Genomic DNA, 23,342 nt, shown 5'->3' with positions numbered 1-23,342 from the left:
GGCATCTGTGTATGTCCCTGGCCTCCCGGCTGATGTGGACACTGCTTGTGGGGAGGCCCGCACAGGCCCCTGGCTGGGATTCTCTTTCCCCCTCTCTGACTTGGACACTGTCTCAGTCACCCCCAATTTGCATTCTGGCCTGGCTGTCACTTGTCAAGGTGATGCTTCCCTGATCCCTGTGGACGGCTGTGACAGCTGCACACTCTGAGGGCCAGGCATCACTCCTGGCCTTGGCTCTCATCACAGCAGCGCAGACACTTTGGGAACAGAGTGAGTTGTTACCAACTGTGGGAAAAGGTAGATTCAGAAAGTTAGGGCCCACGGGCACTAAAGAGAATTGGATAGAGATGTCGATTCTTCCTTTATGTTTCCTGAAGCAGCTCCTTGTATCCCAGAGGAGTACTGTGTCAGACTCTTGCCTGCTATGACACTGAGTGGCTTAGCCTGGTCTGGGCATCTGACTTGCTCCCTTCATATTTTTTTAATCTGATTGTTAACCACATCAGCCTAGTGATGCCCATCTCCAAGGGCAGATGGTCCAACCACAAAAGCTGACCATCTCACTGCTGGCCCATCATCACTCTCCCGTAGACGTCCTAGCTGGAGGGACAGTGTCTGCGGCGTCTCTGCATCTCTGGTGTCTACTCTTGGGTCTTGCATTTAGTGAGCATTCAAGAAACATCAAACTAATAAATAATTACCTCGATATTTCCTCATCACAGAGTAAGTTGGTTGAGATTATGATACGAATTTCATGATGTGGGTGGAAAGGGTGTGTCTACTTTCAGTGGCATTGATTGGAAGACCAGTTTTCCTTGAAGTAATAGATAAACAACCTCAAAAACAACCTCCAGTTGTCTTCTGTGTCTTTCCAGCACCTGCAAATCTTTGAATCCTTACTGCCTTGAACTGCCTCTGTGTATGTGAATCATTCCAGTCTGCCGAAAACCCTCTTCCCTAGATCCTAACCTCTGTCTAAATTGAAATATCCATTTTTCCTTATGTATTTTCCCAGTTCACGTTTTTTCTAATTTGGAAACTTTAAAACTGATAGAGATATGAGTCAGTATAACAGGGAAACTAAACCAACCCCAAACCACCCTAACTTAGAACTAAGAATTCATGAATTTGAATTCCAGTCCTGAGCAGCACTAGCCGTGTAGCCTTAGAAAAGTTCCTTTGCTGGGCAGTGCCCGTGGCTCAGTGGGTAGGGTGCCAGCCCCAGATAGTGAGGGTGATAGATTCAAACCCGGCCTTGGCCAAACTGCAACAAAAAAATAGACAGGTGTGTGGCTGGCGCCTGTAGTCCCAGCTACTCAGGAGGCTGAGGCAAGAGAATTGCCTAAGCCTAAGAGCTGGAGGTTGCTGTGAGCTGTGGTGCCACAGCACTGTAGGGAGGGCAATAAAGTAAGACACTGTTTCTAAAAAAAAAAGAAAGAAAAGTTCCTTTGCTGTGCTAAGCTGCTTCTTGATATGGAAAGGATCGTGCCAATTCCCACATCAAGGCCTTATTGAAATGTTCAGCACATAGTGGGTGCCCAATATATTTCATAGCCTCCTTTTCTTGTTTTTCTTAAATGAAGTATTAGTAACAAAGTATCCACTGAAAATATATAGGATGTTCATAAGTTGTCTTCTTTAAATTGCACACTGACTTTATCGATACCCTGTATCAATGCCGGCATGCATGTATTCCACAAACGTGGTTAAGCACCTGCACCATTGCTGTTTAGACACGAGGATGTGGCGCTGCACAGCAGACCCAGCCCTGTTCTCCTGGGAACCAAGGATGATGCCGAGCCGTGTGTGGAACACACCAGAGCCGAGTGTTGTAGGATCAGAAGACTGTGTGAGACTGCAGATCTCCACAGTTCTCACTCTCAAAGGACTCACAGCCTACACAAAGGGAGATGAATTCAAGGACAAAGACACCCAGTGTTAATCAAAACCTCTGTGTCCAACTCTGCCATGTGTCAGATCAAGGAACCTGTCCAAGGAACTGCTTCCTCAGAGGGCGGGGTGGACTCGCACCAGACGGCAAGTTCTTTGATCTGCAACCAGTATAAATATTATCGCACTGCTGCCACGAAAACGGACTTCTCTGCTTAATCCGCTTCCTCTTAATAATAAACAGTGTAGCCTGAGACCTGGTGGGGAGAGGTCAGTACTAGCGGACAGGCTGGAAAGCAATTTCCTCTAAACAGAAATAATCTCCAGGCGTTTCCTAGGGAAGCGTGGCTTTGAGTGTGTGTGATTTGGGGAGGAACCTGAGGTTGTCCCATGCAGCTCCTCACCCAGCGGGCACTTCTCCCAGGCTCGCTGCGTGCAAAGGGAAACAAAGATGGATGAGATGGGGGTCAGAAACACCCGCATGTTTCATGTCCCTCTCTGCCCTGCTTTGCGGTCCTCAGGAAACCTGCCTCTTTCATCTCTGTTTCTTCATCTGTCTCGGGTGGGTCCTCACCACTCAGTGGTCCCGCAGACAACGTCTGGGGGTGAAAGCTGGTTTGGGAATCTGAGTCGTGAGATAATTAACATTTGAGAACAGACAATGGCTCCCTCCTCCCCCCCCACTGCCATGAACAGGGAAAGCGAGCTGGTCTGTGACACGTCTCGGTGGGAAACTGGGCCCTGTTAGGAAGCCAGTGTGAACTTCAGGTCAGGCAAACCGGAGCTGGACATTTGGCTTCCTGTTGTGCTGGTTTGATCAAACAGTTAAATTTTCTAAATTTTGGCTTCCCCTTTGTAAGATGAGAATAATGTATTCAGCATACGAGGTTGTCGAGAGCACAGAATAAAATAACGTCTGGACCTAAACCCTGGTGGCCGCTGCAGCTGTGACGTCTGTGCTCCCTGCACCTGAACCCTGGTGGCTCCTGTACCTGTGTCATCTGTGCTTCCTGCCCCCAGCGTGGTTATCTCCTTGGCTCTGTGTGCGTCTATGTGTCTCTCCATCTCCTCAGAAAGCCGACCACTTAGAAGCAGAGGGTGCAGCCTCAGGCGCAAGTCCCCAAATGTAGCCTCGTGGAGCGAAGCGTGCCTCTGAGTTTGAGTGCGACAGAAGTGTGTGAGGTTGCTTTTAGAAATCTAGTGGCTGCAAGGTGGAAAAGGGCCAGCTTCACTGCCCCGTCCCTGTTTCCTGTCACCTGAGCCTGGCAGATTCCTCACATATGCAATTAGCGACTGGAGGCCTTGGAAGCGCCTCGGCCCCCCTCTGCTTCTTACTGGCTCTCACGGGAGACCCACAGGCACTTCGATGCTAATAAATCTGGAATCATTCCATTTTATCACATTGTAGACTGACAGCAAGGATGTAAAATCACAAAACACCAACCACCACGGTCTCCGTTATCTTTGGGACCAGCTGGAAGGGTCTGACGGACTCCCAGCCGTGCTGTGCCTTCCTGACAAGGATCAGATGGACTTGGGTTCTGTGCTACTTGGTGTGTTTGTTTCTTGTTTCATTTTATGATTCAGTTGAACTATTTTATCAACAGTTATGGAAGTGCTTGTCTCCTGTGGGCATGCTGGTCTCATGGTAGGACTCTCTGGGTCTTTGCTCATCCATTTCAGGCGTGTCAAACCCTGGACTCTGACAGTCTCCACTGTGTTTCCTGAAAGTGCAACGATGGACCGTAAACAGTCTATCTCAAGACTTTTGTAGTGACCCACACATGAAGGAAAACTTGTATCTACTCCCAAAGAGTATCTTGAGGGTGTAACCAAACATGCACTTCATTGAGACTTATTTACTTATGTGAGAAAGCTGAGGTCCAGCCAAGGTGAGATGTCAGCCTCAAGGTCATGCTGGCAATGAGGGAATGAGCCTGGAGTGTGGTGAGGTCTCAGTCATGGCTCCCCAGGTCACTCTGTGCTGTGTCTGTGACACTCACTCACAGTCTCAAACGTCCTTTGTCCTTAAGAGCTTCACCAAAGAAACCTTCATCTAGAAAATAAATACGTCCATGCTGGGACCAGATCGGGGTCTGTATCCGGTCTCAGGAGAGAGAGGCAAGTCCAAGGGAACAAAGACAGGGGGACACAGAGTGTCCACATGGGGTGGCTGGTGTCCCAACAAAGCACAGAAGCAGAAGTCCCACTAAGGCCTGTGACGGTCCCCTCTGCCCCAATAGGTTAGGGTGGGAGTAGTCACACATATCCCCACACATCCACACACATGAAAGGTAAGTCAGAGTCTGCCGGGAGGAAAATGATTATGATTGGGGAGGGCGTCACAAGCCCACCCCTCACTTATGTGCACAGACATAGCAAATCTGTACGTCCCTGGAGGCCAGGCTTCCTTCACCTTTTGAGTTATCACAACTGCTCCCTGACTGGTTTCCCTTTCTACAAACCTGGTTCTGGCCTTGTACACACAGAGACCCTCCAACCCTGCATGTTTGCTCAGGATTGTGGTCAGACCCCATTTCAGACCTGCCTCCAGCCACCACCTGACAGGAGGCCCTACCCTGCCGGCTTCTGCTCCTTACAGACTCTTTCCCTCCACCTTCCGCTGCTTCCTGAGATCCAGCAGGACTTCTTAAAAATTGTACTAAAATCCCCACTTTTTCAGGATGCCTGGCCTCAGAGGCCAGGCCAGGTGCCCTCCCTACCAGCTCTGCTGGCGTCACAGGCCTCACAGGTACAGAGCACACGTGCCCTTAACTGCGCTCACCTTAAGCAGCACGATCATCGTTGCCAGGCGTCCCCAGCAGCACATGCTGCTTTTATTTGTGGTCAACTCTCAGATGCCCGATACACTGAGCAGGGAAGGAGGGGAGACGAGCCCTGGGCAGGTGAGGGTAGTAGCCACAATAGCGATCGTCTGCGTGAGGACTGATCCAGTTAGTAAACATCTTAGGGATAAGGGGACACAGGTTCCTCTAGGAGAAGGAAACTACAGACTAGGAAAGGGCAAAAGCCGGTGTGAGCCCTGCAGAGCTGTACTGAGCTCTTGGTTTAGATGTCAAGTGTAAGTGGAAATAGCTACAAATGTTCTTTAGCTGCATCCAGGGAGAGAGCTGGGAGCCTTGGTGTCGTCCCTAAGAAGGCCTGCCACATAGCCATAAGCACACCTAGCACCCAGATTTGGGTTTCTAAACACCATTTCCACACGAGTATGAGCTAAGGGAGGGATATGTATGCTATAAAGAGATGTAACAGGCACTGCCCAGTAAGAAGGGGAGAGGGCGGGAGGGACAAATCCACCTGTCAGATGCCCTGTCCTGGCGATGGCACGCTGAAGGCCCCGACTTAAATCCACCTGTCAGGTACCCCATCCTGACGATGGCATGCTGAAGGCCCCGACTTAAATCCACCTGTCAGGTGCCCTGTCCTGGCGATGGCACACTGAAGGCCCTGACTTAAATCCACCTGTCAGGTGCCCTGTCCTGGCGATGGCACGCTGAAGGCCCCGACTTAAATCCACCTGTCAGGTGCCCTGTCCTGGTGATGGCACACTGAAGGCCCTGACTTAAATCCACCTGTCAGGTGCCCTGTCCTGGCGATGGCACGCTGAAGGCCCCGACTTAAATCCACCTGTCAGGTGCCCTGTCCTGGCGATGGCACACTGAAGGCCCTGACTTAAATCCACCTGTCAGGTGCCCTGTCCTGGCGATGGCACGCTGAAGGCCCCAACTTAAATCCACCTGTCAGGTGCCCTGTCCTGGCGATGGCATGCTGAAGGCCCTGACTTAAATCCACCTGTCAGGTACCCCATCCTGACGATGGCACACTGAAGGCCCTGACTTAAATCCACCTGTCAGGTACCCCATCCTGACGATGGCACGCTGAAGGCCCCAACTTAAATCCACCTGTCAGGTACCCCATCCTGACGATGGTGACCACCACAGTTAACCATGTATTATAGTATAAATATCTAGCAGTGAGATTGTAAAATGTCCTCTGCACATCAGAACAATAAATGCTCAAGACGATGACTGTCTCACATGCCCTGACTTCATCATGTCACACTCTAAGCATGTGACAGAATGTCCCATGTACCCCACAAAGACGTAAAAAATATTCTATATCAATAAGACATTATCAAGGTTGTAAAAGTCAAGCCAAGTCTGAGAACCTCTCAGGGACTTATGGAAACTAACAGACCTGACGGGTGAATGCAGCTTGTGATCACGACCTGGACTCCCCTGCGGTAAGGACCACTGGGGACATCTGAAGACAGTGTGAGAAGGAGGCAAGGGTCACGCCCCAGGTTAATGACGGGACATGAAGGTGTGTTTTGTGGGTATTTGGAGAATATCCTTCTTGGTGGGATAGAATATTCAGTGGTTATGGGCACCATGCCAGCTGCTTACCAGTTAGTTCAAGGAAAAAAATGTTCTTTATACTGGGTATGTTAGTTTGAGTTTGCTTCAAAATGAAAAGAAAAAAAATAAAGATGATATCCCCCAAACAAAGCAAAAGAAAGAAAAAAGAAGGAAGGAAGAAATGAAAGAAAGAATGGAAGAACCAGAGGAAGAAAGGCTGGAGGAGGGAGGGAGATGGCTGTAGGTTGTGTTTTGCCAAATCACAGACCAGTGATTTTCAGCTGGGGTTTCCAGGCCGCACACTGCTGTGCCCCGAGAGGGTCTTAGGCGTGCACTGAAAAATTTTAAAGATCATTAATTAAATTATTTTAAAAAGAAGTTCAAAGCACTCTAAGTATATTCTTTTCCTACTCTTTTTTTTATTAACATAATTTAAGTGTGCCATGGAAAGTTAACTATAGGTTCAAGTGCGCCATGAGATAAAAAATAAAATAGAAGTTGAAAAACACCACCTTAGAGCAAATCCAGCCTGCCACCTATTTTGTTCACAGCTCATGAACTAAGAATGGCTTTTACATTTTTAAATGGTTAAAAAAATTACACTTTGCAATACATGAAAATTATATGAAATTCAAATCCCCCTGTTTATAAATCAAGTTTGTTGGAAGCAGCCATGCTCATTTATTTGCATAGTGTCCGTGACTCTTTTCGTATCGTAAGACGGAATTGACCATGGGAGCAGAGACCGTGCATAGTGGCTCGTGACCCCACACTCCTGCTGAAACCCAAGTAATTCAATGACACAGTCACACCTCCACAAGGGTCGAGTTTCACGAGTAGCACCACAGTGTTTGATGCTCTTAACTCCCTGTGCAAACCCATCTTGTCAAAGTAAGAAATGGAGTCTGAACGGGGCACTTCTAAGACACAGTGAAATGTGGATTCGTTGTGAAAACATTTTGTTTCTTATGTAATGAGCGTAGACCTTTGCTAAAAGAGTAACAGTGTACACTACCATTACCAGGCCAAGCCCTCCTTATAATATCCTCAACACACAGGCCAACTAGAGCATTTGAACCGGAGCATCTCCTAACAACGAACGGTCTTCACAAAAACAACACACGAAAATGAAGTTTCAACCCAAGTAAATGTTTGAGTTTCGTTTGCTGGTCCAGCAACACAAAACACTTACCAGTCATGAGTTAATTAAATTGTGTTTGGTTGCAGCAGCAGCAGCAGCAGAAGAAATCTATCCAGAGAAAATAAACTTCAGGCTGTTAGTGGGAGGAGCAGATGGAAGAGTTGAGGACGTCGGGGGCAACAGTTAGGTTAAAAAAAAAAAATCCCAGCAAGTGTCGGTGTTCAGGCGGTCTTCTTGGCGCCTGGCGAATCTACAGATGTCACCAATACAGCTAATTACTTGCTTATTTGAGAAGTCGATGCTGAATTCCAAGAACTGAATGATTAGCTCATATTATTAGTCCGGAGGGCTAAAATTACAGGTGAGACCATTTTCAAAGTAGTGAATACCCTAATTCTGTAAAACCTGAAATGGAATCTGCTAAGACTTTTCAAATGTGATAGTGGGAGAAACATGTATGAAGCAGGAAAGACTCAACTTGGACCAATGTATAAAGCTTATGGGAATATCGGAAGCCTAGTTATTCCTTATATTCCCCGTCAATGAGCATGTTGTGGGACATCCTGGAACCCCTTGTGTGCTACAAATTGCCTAATGTCCGCCGTGAACTTCACCTGTTCCTATGGGATTACTCATCCCACCATGAGGTCTGTGATTTTCTTTTTTCAGCAATAGAAGTTGAATATCCTAAATTTTTCTACCGCACAGCAGTTGGATGGTTGAAAGGTTTATTACAGTTGTTTGAGCTCGGGGCAGAGATTAAACATTTTTTTTGAACCAGAAAATTCACCTTCAGCCACTTTTGTATGACATCAAATGGATTTAGAAAATAGATTTTGCAGTAAGCTTGCCAATGTTTTGTGAATGAATTCAACATAAAGTTATAAGGTGAAAACAGTGGTATCCAAAGCTTATACTATGGTAGTAAAAAAAAAAGTCATCTCAATGGCAGCTAATTGTGGTTCTCCTCACAGGTAATGTCGGCCTGCTTTCAACCCGCCCTGCTGCCAGCAATTAAAACCACAAGAAACATTTCCATCTCCCCATAAACTTGCTACAGGTTTTCTGAGCTCAATCGACTCATTCTGAGTTCCAGCAATGTTTTTCAGGCACCAACAGAATTGCAGAAAATATTTTTGTACTTTCAAAACTTATTTAAATATTCACTCAAGGAGCTTCCCCGTAACCCTCAACTGACAGGGTTTCACCTGCTCCTGCAGTGTAATAACGGTAAAAGGCAAAGGTAGGAAAGAACTGATAAAATTCTGCAAGTGCCTTCCCCACCGTGAATAAGCTCAGCCCTGTGCTCGTGGGCCAGTATATCCGGCACCACAGAGCTCTAAAGAGCCATTTTCAGAGGTGAAATATGTAAAAGCTTACTGCAGACCAGCACTGAAAGATAAACATTCACAACTGTCGCGGGACACAGACTTTGAATCCCATCAAGTACAATGTTACTCCCCGACCCCAAAATGTATTATTATCTATAGTAGGTCTGTATCCGAAGAAATGGACCTAATTTTAATTTAATCAATGTAATAGTTTGGGCAATTTGGTTTTCCTTTTTTTGGTATGGTTACCTAATCATATTTTTGAATTCGTATCTCGTACCACAAAGTGTAAAATATTTACTATCTGTCCCTAAAAGACTAAAGTCAATCATTCTCTGACAGTATTGAATAAATTTTCGGGTTTTTTTGGTTCTGATAGTGATATTCTGATATAGAGAGGAACGACTTTACTCTTACAGGCTAAATGCTATTAGTAACATATTTAGAGATAAAGTATCGTAGGACCAGCAATGTAATGTTCAAGTTGTTCAGCAAAGGAGAAGCCAGTGTGATGCGAGGGTGAAAACTGGTGAGTCCACACAGGGGGCCACGTACGTTATCATCCTTCAGTCTCTGCAACTGTGAAGATTTCACAATGACCAGGGGAGACCATGTTATAGGAAATAACGCTCGGTCACTTTCTAAACAACGCTCCTTTGTCCTTTCATGTTACTTATTAGATATATAATTGGTTTTATTTTGTAAACTCCTTTACTCGTGTGCCGGCATCTAATCCCCTGAGTCACATCAGGCAGCTGGGCGCAGGGGCCACGTCTGCTTCATCCTTTGCTCCATGCCGAGTAGCTAGCACAGCACGGAAGGGTTGCTTTCCGTGTGTTCAAGAGGAGGTGCTGAATAAATGAAGAAAAATAAAATGAGAAAAGTAGGACATGAAGGCATAAATGTAAAGGAAGAGCAGGCCTCGCCCGCCACCGCTCACAGGCTTTCCACGGGGGAGCCTTCACTCCGTCCTCAGCCACCAGGTGAGTTCCGCTAATACCTGCTCTCGCTGCCTAATCCAGGCTTTCCTTGATGCTTCTACTGGTTACTGACTCCAGTCTTGACCTTGTCTGGGGCTTCTGGGTTGATTCTTAGGATGTCGGATGTTTGAACCTGTAATTTCTCCTCCACTGGTCTCCTCTCCATCCTCCTGTCCCCGGCACCTGTCAGTCTCAGGCTCCCAGAGTCAGTCCCACTGCTGGGGAGGATGCCATCTTTCAGACCTTGGGCAGACACAGCTGTGATGGCCCGTTAGTTCCCCGTATTCCCCCCCCAAATCCTTCAAAGAGGTATTATGAACTTCGTCTTGTTGGCGAGAAGACTGCAACGGATGAAGAGCACTCAGCTTCTCGGAAACGGCATCTGGGTAGTGGCGGAGGCGCCGCAGAGTCCCCGCCCTGCAGGAGGAGGCAGCTCCCTGCGCTGCTCCCTCTGCTCTGTCTGTGATGTTTCTTCACTGTTACCTGCCGAGCCGGGCCTGGGCAGGGACACTGATTTCTATACTGCATTAATTTTTCTAAGAACGGAGACTGGGTCTCATTGAAACCACTACCATGCCCTGCCAGGAAACTGGGTCTGACTCACAATTAATCCCCGGCCCCCTATTAGGGACTTTTTGAATTAATATGATGCAATTGCCTAAACTTTAAACATCGTACTTACTTAAAAAGTCATTACTGCTTTAACCCAGTGCAGTAATTAACAAACTAATCTCAGTCCCAGGAAGGACCCTTGATGGGTGAGGCGTCCACGTAGACCTGCCCAGTGAGGCGGCCCCCCGTCCACACTTTGGGGGCTCTGTTTATCTGTCCTGTGATGTCCTGTGCGCTTCTCCCATTCTCTTCCTAGCCAGCAGCCCCACTCCCTGTCCCTGATACTCCTGGACTATGCTGGACACGTCTCCCTGTCCCAGCCTTTGTCTACGGAGCCCACTTTGGCCTGGCTGCCACCATCACTCCTTCCTGCCCCCACCACCCCCTGCCTGTCCGCTGCAGGGAAGCCTCGCCTTCCTCCTCACTCTTACACTTATCTTCCTTCTCGGGTCTGTATTTTATATTACTTCTTTCTTATCATTTTCATTGATTGCAAATTACAATCAATGTAATTTGATCAATCTTTCAATCTTTTCCCCCAACAGAATGTAAATGGGGCAAGAATTCTGTTTTTCTCATGATCATTCCTTAGCATCCAGCACAACAACAGTCACATAGTAGTTGCTTGACAAATAGTATATTCATTGATGTTTAATTGGTGATTTTTAAATTAATTGATAAGTGAATTCCTCTGCTTGTGACCTTGTGTGAGCCCATGTGGTGTACCTGTTTTTCAGTTCCTTCTAAGCCGTGCAACATTTGGATAAACTGGACTGTCATCGTCCTCCGAGACCTCGCCGTGGATTGGATCATTCGTAGGCGTCCTCAGCTCCCGAATGCTCCTCCAGCCACAGACTACACCGTTGTCTTGCTCACCACCTGAATAGGAAGATGGACCCAGTTTTCTTTCTCTTCTTCCATCTACACAACTTTTTCTATTTGTAAAACCTCATTTCATGTTATAATAGTGACTGCTGTTCTCTACTCTATACGTCCTTACTGAGAAAATCTAAAATGTTCCTTTCCTTCCTCTTCCCCTCTCCATCCAGATGCCACAGCACGTCTCTACTGGACTTTCTGAGTCTTGGTTTTTCCAAGTGTATAATGAGGACAAGAGACCCACCAGCGGGATGATTGTGGCAATTAGGAACAATATTCATGAAGTGCTTGGCACAAAACAAACTTCAACAAACAGCTCCTGGCTCCCTCCTTATCAATGATTAGAGCTGCCCTCGAATTATATTAGCTACACAAAACTGGTCTGGAAATTTCTCTCATAAACAAACGATTTGACAGCAAAGCAGAGCTGGATGTGACAAAGACCTTCCCTTCGTTATTTCCAAGCTTCCCAGCCTGGTGGCCATGGTCAGTTGCTGCCATCAGGCCTGGGGTCATGTGTGGATTCTGGCACCTGCCCACGCCTCATCTCTGTAGGCTGTAGAAGAAACAAGACCGCCCTGATTTATTTGATTCTGTGTCTCATCAGGCTACCCCTTCAATAGTGGTTCTCCTGCTGGAATGTTTGGCTACCTGGGCTCCAGTTATCTGACAATAAAAGGAATTCAGAGCCCAGGTGAGATTGCAGAAAATTATAGGCGGCATCTTCCTAGGTTGATTGCTTTTGTGTTTAACTGTATGCTAACTATTAGTTCTGCAAGACACATACCCAAAGAAATAGCAGAGTAAGAGGAAACAAAATAAAAAGGACAAAGCATGGATATCTATGTAAGTCTTACAAAGCAATTCGTCAGATTAAAAGGCAGAAAAAAAACCCAAACAATACACGAACACCTTCAGAGACATAGTTGGCCTGGCTGCCCAAGCAATGTAGGCAGACGGAAACCCAGCTTCTCTCCTCAGACTCCACATTGACTGTGGGTTCCCAGCCCAGCTGAGACAGAGTAAGGAGGAAGCTCAGCTGTGCAGATGTGTGAACTGAGCTTGCGGCTCTGCAGGGCACTGGGGTGGGCGGAGGGAGTCATTGCCTCTGCCAACATTGATGCTCTGAGTGCAAGAGGTCCGGGGTGTCCCCCTGGGCAAGCCATCCTCACCCCACAGCCCTGTTACTTTCTTGCCATTGCCCACGTTGTGCCAGCCAGTCAGGGAACCACATAGTGGGCATAACTTCTCACACAAACTTTGCGGTTGTGCCCGAGACAACAGGTCACTGGGATACAGTTCTTCTGAGCTAGAATAAAAATCCACAGTGTGATGGGTCTGCCCATTTTGTTTTCAGTACCAAAAGCAAAGGAAATTCTATGTTGATTTTCTGTTGGCCTTTTAATTATACAAATCCACTGGTTACACTGATACACTTCTGTGCACTCAGGGCTCTTCAGAGAGACACCACACACACACACACTCACACACACAGAGGGAAGCAGGGACTGAGGGAGGTTGATTGATTTGAGGAATGGTCCATGGGATTGTGTAGGCTTGGTGAGTTTAAACCCACGGGCGGGAGAACCAGGGAAGATTGCAGTAGAAGCCAAAGGCTATCTGTGGCAGAGGTCCCTCTTGCTCAGTGGTCAGTCTTTGCTCTATTCAGGCCTCCAACAGGTTAACTCAGGCCCACCCACATTGTGGGGGTAATCTGTATTCAAAGTTCAAGATTTAGGCAGGGTATGGTGGCTCACACCGGTAATCCCAGCACTCTGGGAGGCTCCCTTGAGCTCAGGAGTTTGAGACCAGCCTGAGCAAGAGCAAGAACAAGACCCTGTCTCTACCCAAAATAGAAAAACTAACCAGGTGTGGTGGTGGGCGCCTGTAGCTCCAGCTGCTGTGAGGCTGAAGCAGAAGGATCACCTGAGCCCAGAGTTGGAGGTTGCTGTGAGCTATAATGGCGTCATGGCACTCTACCCAGGATGACAGAGTGAGACTGTCTCAATAAACACAAAAACAAAATCCAAGATTTAAAAGTTAGGCTCATCATAAAACAGTGCCCCAGAAATATCCAGAATAACATTTGATTGAACTCCTGGCTACTGTAGTCCAGCCGAGTCCCCTCAAACACATACAGAGTCACGTCCATGCGGCTCCGTCATGCCCCCTGGGGATCTGGTGAGCACGGGTGTCCCATGTCACCACCATGCTAGACACACAGGGTCCAGGCCCGTGCTGCACACCCACAGGACTTGACATAGATGGCCTTTGGGAGAATGACTGGACAGGTGACGTGAACATGCCCAGAGGACTCAAGGAGAGTGAGGTGGGAGCGCACTGGGGCACAGACTCAGGAGGGCGGTCCCACCGGGGGTGAGGTGAGAACTCCGGTCAGGAGCCCTGGCCTGAAGTCCGGCCCACCACTGACAAGGTGTGTGACCTCAGCATCCTGCCTCTGTTTCTTCGTCTGTAAACAGGGATAATAATAGTGCTTGCTACCTAAAGTTAGTGTGGGAATTAGAATAGTTAAAATGTGCAAAGTTTGGAGAACATAATATATTTTCTGGAAATAATAAGCAGTGTGTGATTATTTCTATTATCTTATTTTATATTGAATGAAAAAATAAATTATTGTCATCAACATAATTTGCGAAAGTGTAGCACCACCTATATCTGTTCTTTACCGCCGATAGATTGGCTGTGCCTGCCACGTCTCGCTTAATCTCATAAAGACTTAGTAAGCTGCGCATTACTGTTTCAGTTACTAGTAAAGTAGCTGAAAGACTGGCATAGGATGTGAGCTCAGGGCTTTATCTCTAGCTTCTGAGATCTTCCCAATCTCTGTCCCCACCCTGCCTTTGACACTGCTCCACAGTAAGCTGTGGCAGCATCAGAGCAGCTGGTCAGGATCACACATCACCGAGCTGAGGGTCATGAGCGAGCTCCCCGGGAAGTTTCTGCATTGAGCTGCGTCCCCGCCTCCCCTTGGCACATAGACCTCTGATCGTCAGCGACCAGTGCTGCTGGCCACAGAGGAGCAGCTGTGGCTGCCCTGGGGCCTCTGGTCTCAGGGAAGGCTTCAGCTTTCTCTCCCTTCCCCAGCTCATCTTTGGTCCCTGACAGTCTGCAGACCCCACTTACATCTGCAGAAAGGGGAGCCACGCCCATGGAGCAGAGGCTGGGCTTGATCCAGGGGTTTTACCCAGTTTGTAGAATGACTCCATGCACGTCTTCCCCAAGCTGGACTGAATGGTAGATGTCAAGTTTAGATGTGGACACTGAGTCTGGGGTCACAGCCAAGACAGTGGTGATAAAGGTCAGTTGCTGGGAACAGACGTTACCTCACCGTGCTCTGATCTGTCTGTTAAAAGCTATTCCTGCCCTTCCTCTTTCCCCTCTCTTCGTACCATCTGCTTCCCTGGGGAAACTCCACACATTGGTCTGAGTCAAAGAGCCTTGGCATGTGGCTGTTCCACCATGCACATCCAGTCTGCAAGAACAGCATACTCATTTATCCCCTCTTTAATTTATGCTAAACTGAATCTAAGCCCCATTCAGAGATCAGCAGAGGATTTTTATAATGGGTAGACCTTCTCCTTTGATGGTTTTGAAAGAATTCTGGAGGCTTATTTGGTGCCCATAAAAAGGAGAACAGGGCTCTAATTGTAATTGTCTCTGAGATCCCACCCATCTCTGTGTACCTCAGCCCACAAAGTCCTTACGGCAAGACAGCCCTGTGGCATCCAGACCAGTGGGGCACAGAAGTTCTCGTTGTGTTTTGGCTTTGGGTCCCTTTGGTGCACATCACAGCCATTCCTCTCTGACACCTTGCCTCCCAGGATTCTTCCCATTCCACAGGTCTAATACATCCAGGATCTTCCCACTTTGCTGCCTCCTTAGTCTTCAACGAAATTCCAGTCAATTTCTCTAACTTGCCCCCCTCTCTGCCTCTGATTTCCCCTGTTGCTCTGGAAAACAGGTAGCAGAGTGGGGAATTGTTTTTAATCAGCTGCACCTACTTCTCCACGACCTGTACTGGTCTGCCCAGGCTTCTAACTCAACGGGGTGGTCTGACTCACAGGAATGTATTTTTCACTATTCTGAAGTCTGGAAGTCCCAGACCTAGGTTCCAGCCAATAAAATTTCTGGTGAGTGTTCTCTCCCTGGATTGAAGACGGCCACCTTCCCACTGTGTCTCCTCACATGGCCTTTCTTTGCTGCCGGTACTCAGAGAAAGAACAAACTCCTTGGGGTCTCTTCTCATGAAGACGCTAATCCTATCAGATCAGGGCCCCACCCTTATGGCTTTATTTAATATACTTTGGACCTGATGGACTCTATCTCCAAAACCAGTTCTTACTGCTTATTGGGGGTCAGGAGCAATAACTTCCAAACTCTTTGTGTTTCAGACGAGAAACCAGAATTTTTAAATCATATTTTTATAATTATTTCAGCCTTAGCCTCTCCCCCTGGGATGGTGGCTGTGTTGGAGCTTGCAGAGTGTAACTCACAATAAGAGCTTGATGCATGTTGAGTAAATTCATGAATTGTCACACCCACGAGACAACCATGCCTGTGAGTGAGCATGTGTGCCACCCATGTCCAATCACGTGTGTGAGAAGGACCCACGGTGCACCTTGCACTGGATTCCTGACCCTGTGGGTGACTCTAGACTTGTCACTTCATGTCCCTTATGTCTCCTTCCCTCGTCTACGTACCTAAGTGCAGCTAATACTCATAAGGGGGCTATATGGACAGAAAAGCATGACCAAAATTGCCTTACTTGCTTTTTTTCTATTAAATTATAGGAGTTCCTTACATTTTTTTGAGGCTAACCCATTATCAGATACATGATTTGCATATATTTTCATGCTATAAATTGCCTTATCACCATGTTGATTGTTTCCTTTGCTGTGCCAAAACTTCTCGGCTTGTTGCAGCCCCACTGGCCTAGAATCTTCTCCACTTGATGCGGCCCCACTCACCTAGAACCTTCTCCACTTGATGCAGCCCCACTTACCTAGAACCTTCTCCACTTGATGCGGCCCCACTTGCCTAGAACCTTCTCCACTTGGTGCAGCCCCACTGGCCTAGAACCTTCTCCACTTGATGCGGCCCCACTTACCTAGAACCTTCTCCACTTGATGCAGTCCCACTCACCTGGAACCTTCTCCACTTGATGCGGCCCCACTCACCTAGAACCTTCTCCACTTGGTGCAGCCCCACTGGCCTAGAACCTTCTCCACTTGGTGCAGCCCCACTGGCCTAGAACCTTCTCCACTTGATGCAGCCCCACTCGCCTGGAACCTTCTCCACTTGATGCAGCCCCATTCACCTGGAACCTTCCCCACTTGATGCGGCCCCACTCGCCTAGAACCTTCTCCACTTGATGCGGCCCCACTCGCCTAGAACCTTCTCCACTTGGTGCAGCCCCACTCACGTAGAACCTTCTCCACTTGATGCAGTCCCACTGGCCTAGAACCTTCGCCACTTGATGCGGCCCCACTCACCTGGAACCTTCTCCACTTGATGCGGCCCCACTCACCTAGAACCTTCTCCACTTGGTGCAGCCCCACTGGCCTAGAACCTTCTCCACTTGATGCGGCCCCACTCACCTGGAACCTTCTCCACTTGATGCGGCCCCACTCACCTAGAACCTTCTCCACTTGGTGCAGCCCCACTGGCCTAGAACCTTTTCCACTTGATGCAGCCCCACTTACCTAGAACCTTCTCCACTTGATGCATCCCCACTCACCTGGAACCTTCTCCACTTGATGCAGCCCCATTCACCTGGAACCTTCTCCACTTGATGCAGCCCCATTCACCTGGAACCTTCTCCACTTGATGCGGCCCCACTCGCCTAGAACCTTCTCCACTTGATGCATCCCCACTTACCTAGAACCTTCTCCACTTGATGCAGCCCCACTCGCCTAGAACCTTCTCCACTTGATGCAGCCCCATTCACCTGGAACCTTCTCCACTTGATGCAGCCCCATTCACCTGGAACCTTCTCCACTTGATGCGGCCCCACTCTCCTAGAACCTTCTCCACTTGATGCGGCCCCACTGGCCTAGAACCTTCTCCACTTGGTGCAGCCCCACTGGCCTAGAACCTTCTCCACTTGGTGCAGCCCCACTGGCCTAGAACCTTCTCCACTTGATGCGGCCCCACTCGCATAGAACTTTCTCCACTTGGTGCAGCCCCACTGGCCCAGTGTTCCTTTCATTGCTTGTGCTTTTGGTGTTGTCATCAATAAATCATTGCCCAGGTCAATGTCATGAAGCTTCTCCTCTGTTTTATTCTAAGAATTTTATAGTTTGATAGGACTTGAATAGACACTTCTCCTAAGAAGAGTGACACTGAGTATCTTTTCAGATATATGAAAATATGTTCAGTGTCACTAATCATTGCGGAAATGCAAGTTGCAATCCCAATGAGATAGCATCTCATACCTATTAGAATGATTATTATTAAAAAGAAGAAAAAGAAGGGAAGAAAAGAGGATAAAGAAAGGGAAAGAAAAAAAGAAGTAAATGAAAAGAGAAGGAAAAAAAAACAAGCATTGGTGAGGATGAAATTGAAACCCTAGTATCTTGTTGGTGGAAATGCACCATGGTATAGCTGCCATGGAAAACAGTACAGAGCTTCCTGAAATAATTAAAAATAGAACTTTCTTACGATTCAACTACTCTAATTCTGGGTTTTTATCTAAAAGAATTGAAATGAGAATATCGAATAAATATTTGCACCCCATATGTTCACTGGAGCATCACTCGAAATAGCTCAGATGGGGGAGCACGGTGAGCACCATGTGGTCATATACACCATGGGATACTCTCAGGCCTCAAGAAAGGCAGAAATCTTGCTATTAGTGACAACATGTGTGAACCCGGGAAACATTGTGCTAAGTGAAAGTCTAATACTGTGTGATCTCACCAAGCGTGGAATCAAGAGGGTCAAACAAAAGTCTAATACTGTGGAATCAAGAGGGTCAAACTCATGGAAAGAGAGAGCAGAATGGTGGTTTCCAAGGGCTACAAGGAAAGGGAAATCGGGAGTTGATGTTCAGTAGGTATAAAGTTTTTCAGTTGTTGTAAGATAAAACCCAGAGATCTGTAGCATGACACGTGCCTATAGATAACAACCCAGTGCTGTGCAATTAAAAGTCTGTTGAGAGAGTGGTCCTCAAGTTAAGTGTCCTGAATATAATAAAAAACAACAGCAACAATATCTAGTTCAGAAGTGGGCAAATGTGATTCACTGCCTGGTTTTGTGAATAAAGTTTTATTGGAACATACACATATGTGGGCACACACACAGGATACCTCAAAGAAAGCATGTTCTAAAAATGACTTATACGTAATAGGTTTCTAGTGAATGCTAGTCCCACACCTTGATCTTTCCCCAAATAATACTATCCCCTGGCAACCTGGCCTTGGACTGACACTTGTTTAAGATATATGCAAAGTGACTTAGTTACTTGATAAATCATTTTCTCAGTTCAGGGAAGAAAGGGAAGCACTCAGATTTATAATGATCAGTAAGGTCAATGGAAGGTTTGCAATTATCTTCTATTTTTTATTTCAACCATGGGAAGGGATTTAAGTCTACATAAGTGAATCTCTTTATACTTCTAACATGGCATCAGTGGTCTATAAAAAGTTAATTTGGGTGGCAAATAATGAGCCTCTATAGCAGGATTTTGGTGACCTTATTTCTTTCATTATTTCATCCTCTGAATTATTTGGGAGACAGTGAGTAATTGAGAGATGATGTCATCATCTGTGGTTTGCAATTCGTTCACTGCGTGGGGCTGGTGAGGAGTGCGTTGCCTCCTGGTAAGGACAGAAGGTGAATGAAGTCCAAGTAGTCAGGACCCTGCCCAAGCACCTGCCGAGGGACCCCAGGAGCCTATGAAGTCATCTCCCCAGTTCCAGAAGGAGATTCTGGCTGAAGAATCAGAAGGTATGGGTTCTAGTCCAGTAACGGAAGCCAACTAAGTAACCTTGACAGGTAATGAGACGCTCACATCTGCCAAGGTGGACAGATGGCCTCTGTCAGAGGACACGGCACAGTGGCCACTGAAATCAGGGCTTCAGACCGTGTAAACAAAGGAGGCTCTGAAACCTCCGTGCCCTGGAAAACAGGATGAGCCATGTTTGAGATGAGAGGAAGGGCGGGGAATTCGAGAATGAGCAATTGTTTGCGGAAATGGACAGCTGGGGAGATAACTCTCCTTTGCTCTAAGGTTTCTAAGAAGTGGTGTCATTGTATATGCACTGGCAGAAAGGAAATCTCTGTCACACCTGGCAGGAATACAGGGATTTGGGGATTTAGAGAAAGAACATCAGAATAAGGTGTGTTTGTTTTATTCTTAACACATGAAGTATCTAAATCCCTTCTGGGTCTTGACACATAACATTTTACACACACACACACACACACACACAGTGTCCAAAAATGTATACATTTTGTAAGAAAGGGAAAAACTACTAAATTTGTGATACTTAAGTCACATTTGACTTCTGCAATTCCAAGAAGTGCTCAACGTGACTTGTGTTCATCTTTTGTTATTGGTATATGTTCAGTATTACAATTTTAATACAGCCTTTTTTCCTTTCTTAAGATGGGTATATACATTTTTGGCACCTTTTCTATATATTTTCCTACCAAATGACTTCAAATATGATTTAATCTATGTTGTATTTTAATTCTTTCCAGAGCTGGCTCTTTCCCAGTAGACTGCTCTGTGTATAATGAAGGTTTTAGAAAAACAGTATTGAATAGACCATTCATCTCACCTTGGATAAAACAGTGGTGAAGAGAACTAAAATTCCCCATTGCCAAAATTCCAGACTCAGGGGTACCTGCCACTTGATGACTTCACTCTCCCTGGGGGCTTCTCAGGTCCCTGTCCCAGGACACGGGTGGCTGTGTCTCACCGGCAAGGGGCAGGCATTGCACTCCCTCCTGCAAACACAGGAGGGGAGACTCACCTGGCCCATCCTGATTCATCCATTGGTAACCAGCAACACGTGGGGCACTGCCCAAACCACTGTTCTTGTGGAGGGTTTTTCCCCTAAGCAGATGCCAGATTTCCAGTCTTTTCTCTTCCCATTCTGCTGGGGGAGGGGACTGGAGGTGGTGGACTGAGTTACCTAGTTGCTAATTTGGGAAGAATCCGGTGGGCATATCTGGCCCCAGGCTCTCCGGAGCCAGGTTCCCACTGGGAGAATGAGCACTCTTCTGCTCCTAGAGGTCTGCCTGGCAGAGCCCTGCTGAGCTCCAGGCCCTCAGTGGGTGTCTGCTGCAGAATCTGGAGCCCAGTCAGAAGCCAGCTTGCCTCTTCCTCAGAGCTACACCTGTCAGGCTGGCCCCAAGCGTTAGCTGAGTCTATTTTAAAAAATTATTACTTTTCAAGCGGTTGAACACAGGCAAGAAAGAAAGGTATTTACTGGGTATCTCTTCTGAAACGGCCCCAACTGTGATCTATAGTAAGATAAGAGCGGCCTCTGAAAACTCCAGGGGGAGAGCTTATATTGTGATGCCAGGCACTTCACAACCACACAGTGTCTAAACTAGTCCTCGCCGTGTCCCGTGAGGTGGATTGTCTCCAGCTGGGGTGACTGATCCCAATTGCCAAGGAGAAGAAAGGTTTCTGCTGCACAATGAGTGTGCACAGAGCTGGGCTGTCTGACTCCACTGCATTAAAATGAGACCTCTTTATTTATTTAATTTATTTTTTATTTATGTTTTTGAGATAGAGTCTCACTCTGTCACCCTGGGTAGAGTCCTGTGGTGTAATAGCTTACCACCTCAAACTCTTGGTTGGGCTCAAGTGATCCTCTTGCCTCAGCCTCCTAGTAGCTGGGACTACAGGCTCCTGCCACAATGCCCAGATAATTTTTCTATTTTTAGTAGAGATGGGGTCTTGCTCTTGCTCAGGCTGATCTCAAACTCCTGAGCTCAGGTGATCCACCTGCCTTAGCTTCCCAGAGTGCTGGGATTATAGGCGTGAGGCACTGAGCCCAGCCAAAATGAGACCTTTTAAAAGCCTAAGTCTGCTCACTTGTAAAATGAGAAGCATGAATTAGATTATGTCTTGATGATAATATAATCAATAACAAAAATGGTGGCATTTACTGTCACTGTGCTTTTTTTTATGTTCATTCCCTCTAACTTTCACAAGAACACTCCACGAAAGATAATAATATCCCTATTTTGCAGAAGAAGCAGCAGAGTTTATTTTTCAGACCCCCTCTAGATACAAAGGTTCCTAATTTATTTTAGTAAGTCTATAGTGAATACCATGGAATATATGGAGCACAACAGAACCTGTCAGATGTGGACCCTGCAGACGGCTCAGAGGCCGAGGTTGGTGAGGGCTGCGCAGTCTTTGGGTCAGATGTGGACCCTGCAGACAGTCTGGAGGGCTGAGGTTGGTGAGGGCTGCGCAGTCTTTGGGTCAGATGTGGACCCTGCAGACAGCTCAGAGGCCGAGGTTGGTGAGGGCTGCGCAGTCTTTGGGTCAGATGTGGACCCTGCAGACAGCTCAGAGGCCGAGGTTGGTGAGGGCTGCCCAGTCTTTGGGTCAGATGTGGACCCTGCAGACAGTCTGGAGGGCTGAGGTTGGTGAGGGCTGCGCAGTCTTTGGGTCAGATGTGGACCCTGCAGACAGACTGGAGGGCTGAGGTTGGTGAGGGCTGCGCAGTCTTTGGGTCAGATGTGGACCCTGCAGACAGCTCGGAGGCCGAGGTTGGTGAGGGCTGTTGCAGTCTTTGGGTCAGATGTGGACCCTGCAGATGGCTCAGAGGCTGAGGTTGGTGAGAGCTGCGCAGTCTTTGGGTCAGATGTGGACCCTGCAGACAGTCTGGGGGGCTGAGGTTGGTGAGGGCTGCGCAGTCTTTGGGTCAGATGTGGACCCTGCAGACAGCTCAGAGGCTGAGACTGGTGAGAGCTGGGAACTCTCTGGTAAAGAGGGGAGATCACAGAAGGTATAGAGCAGTAACACTTGGATGCACAAGCACATCCCGTACAAGACAGAAAGACAAGATTTCTTCACACCAATGTTTGTACAGAGCTAATTAATGTATATTCAGAGAAAAGGTTTCTCAAAAATTAACATAATTTTTAAATTCTCTCACTATTGAGCTATGTTCTTCCAGCCGGTATCTCTCCAGGTTTGTTTTAAAGGAATTCGGGGCACTCAATTTGTAATAGCAAATCCTTCCTAAAAACGTTCTGCGAGTTCTATTTCCATGTATATCTTGTGATTCATTTCTCAATCGGCCTAGTAGTTAATGATGCCATCAGAAGGTGCTGATATGAAACACGAAATTTCTTTTTGCAATGCCTCATCAGGTGTTTAGGACAAGTCTGCAGGGAAGAAATTAATTATCTCTGCAGCCCATGATACTTAAAAAAACATCTCAGGAACAGCGTTTAATTCCTTTTTTTGTTAAATCATGGGAAATCCTTACAGAGTAGAGAACTAACTGAGTTGGATGGCAAATACTCTTCTATACAAGACTTTTTTTCTAGTAACACCCATATCACTCCACCCTTCTGAAAGTTCCCCTGTGAACTGGTTCTGTGGTTTGTAGCCTTTGATGGGGTCTGCCGTTACCCTCAGCACACTCGGTGCTTGGACACCCAGTCTTGAGAAAACATGGAGATGAAATGCAATTAGCAGGGCAGAGCCCATCACAAACATGCTGGGTTACTAAGTGAAAATAGATTCAAAAACAGCAGGAAGGCAACCTGGCGAGGGTCGCAGCAATCTGCCAGGACACTGCTGGGGGGCCATGGTGGCGCTGACAAGTCTTCAGTAGGGATGGAGATGGGGTGAGACTGGGTGTTTTAGAAGTCGATCTACAGGGCCTGCAGAAAGGATGCAAGTGCGGGGTGAGAGAATTGAGCGCACTCGGAGCGGCTCCCAGGATAGAGGTCTGGGCTCTCCAGGTGGCTTGCTGTGCTGTTTCCATGGTAGGGAAGATGGGGCAGGTGAAGGTGGGTCCCGGAGAGGAGAAACGCAGACTTCAGTGTGGGGCTTGGTGCACTGCAGGTGCACGTGGCTGGCGGTGCAGCACACAGCCCGTGTGACCCTCCTGTGCTCTGCTCTCTCTTC

Source organism: Nycticebus coucang, chromosome 23 (assembly GCF_027406575.1).
Source record: "Nycticebus coucang isolate mNycCou1 chromosome 23, mNycCou1.pri, whole genome shotgun sequence".
Lineage (NCBI taxonomy): Eukaryota > Metazoa > Chordata > Mammalia > Primates > Lorisidae > Nycticebus > Nycticebus coucang.
The sequence above is the reverse complement of the archived record's forward strand: the minus strand, read 5'-3'. Positions refer to the sequence as shown.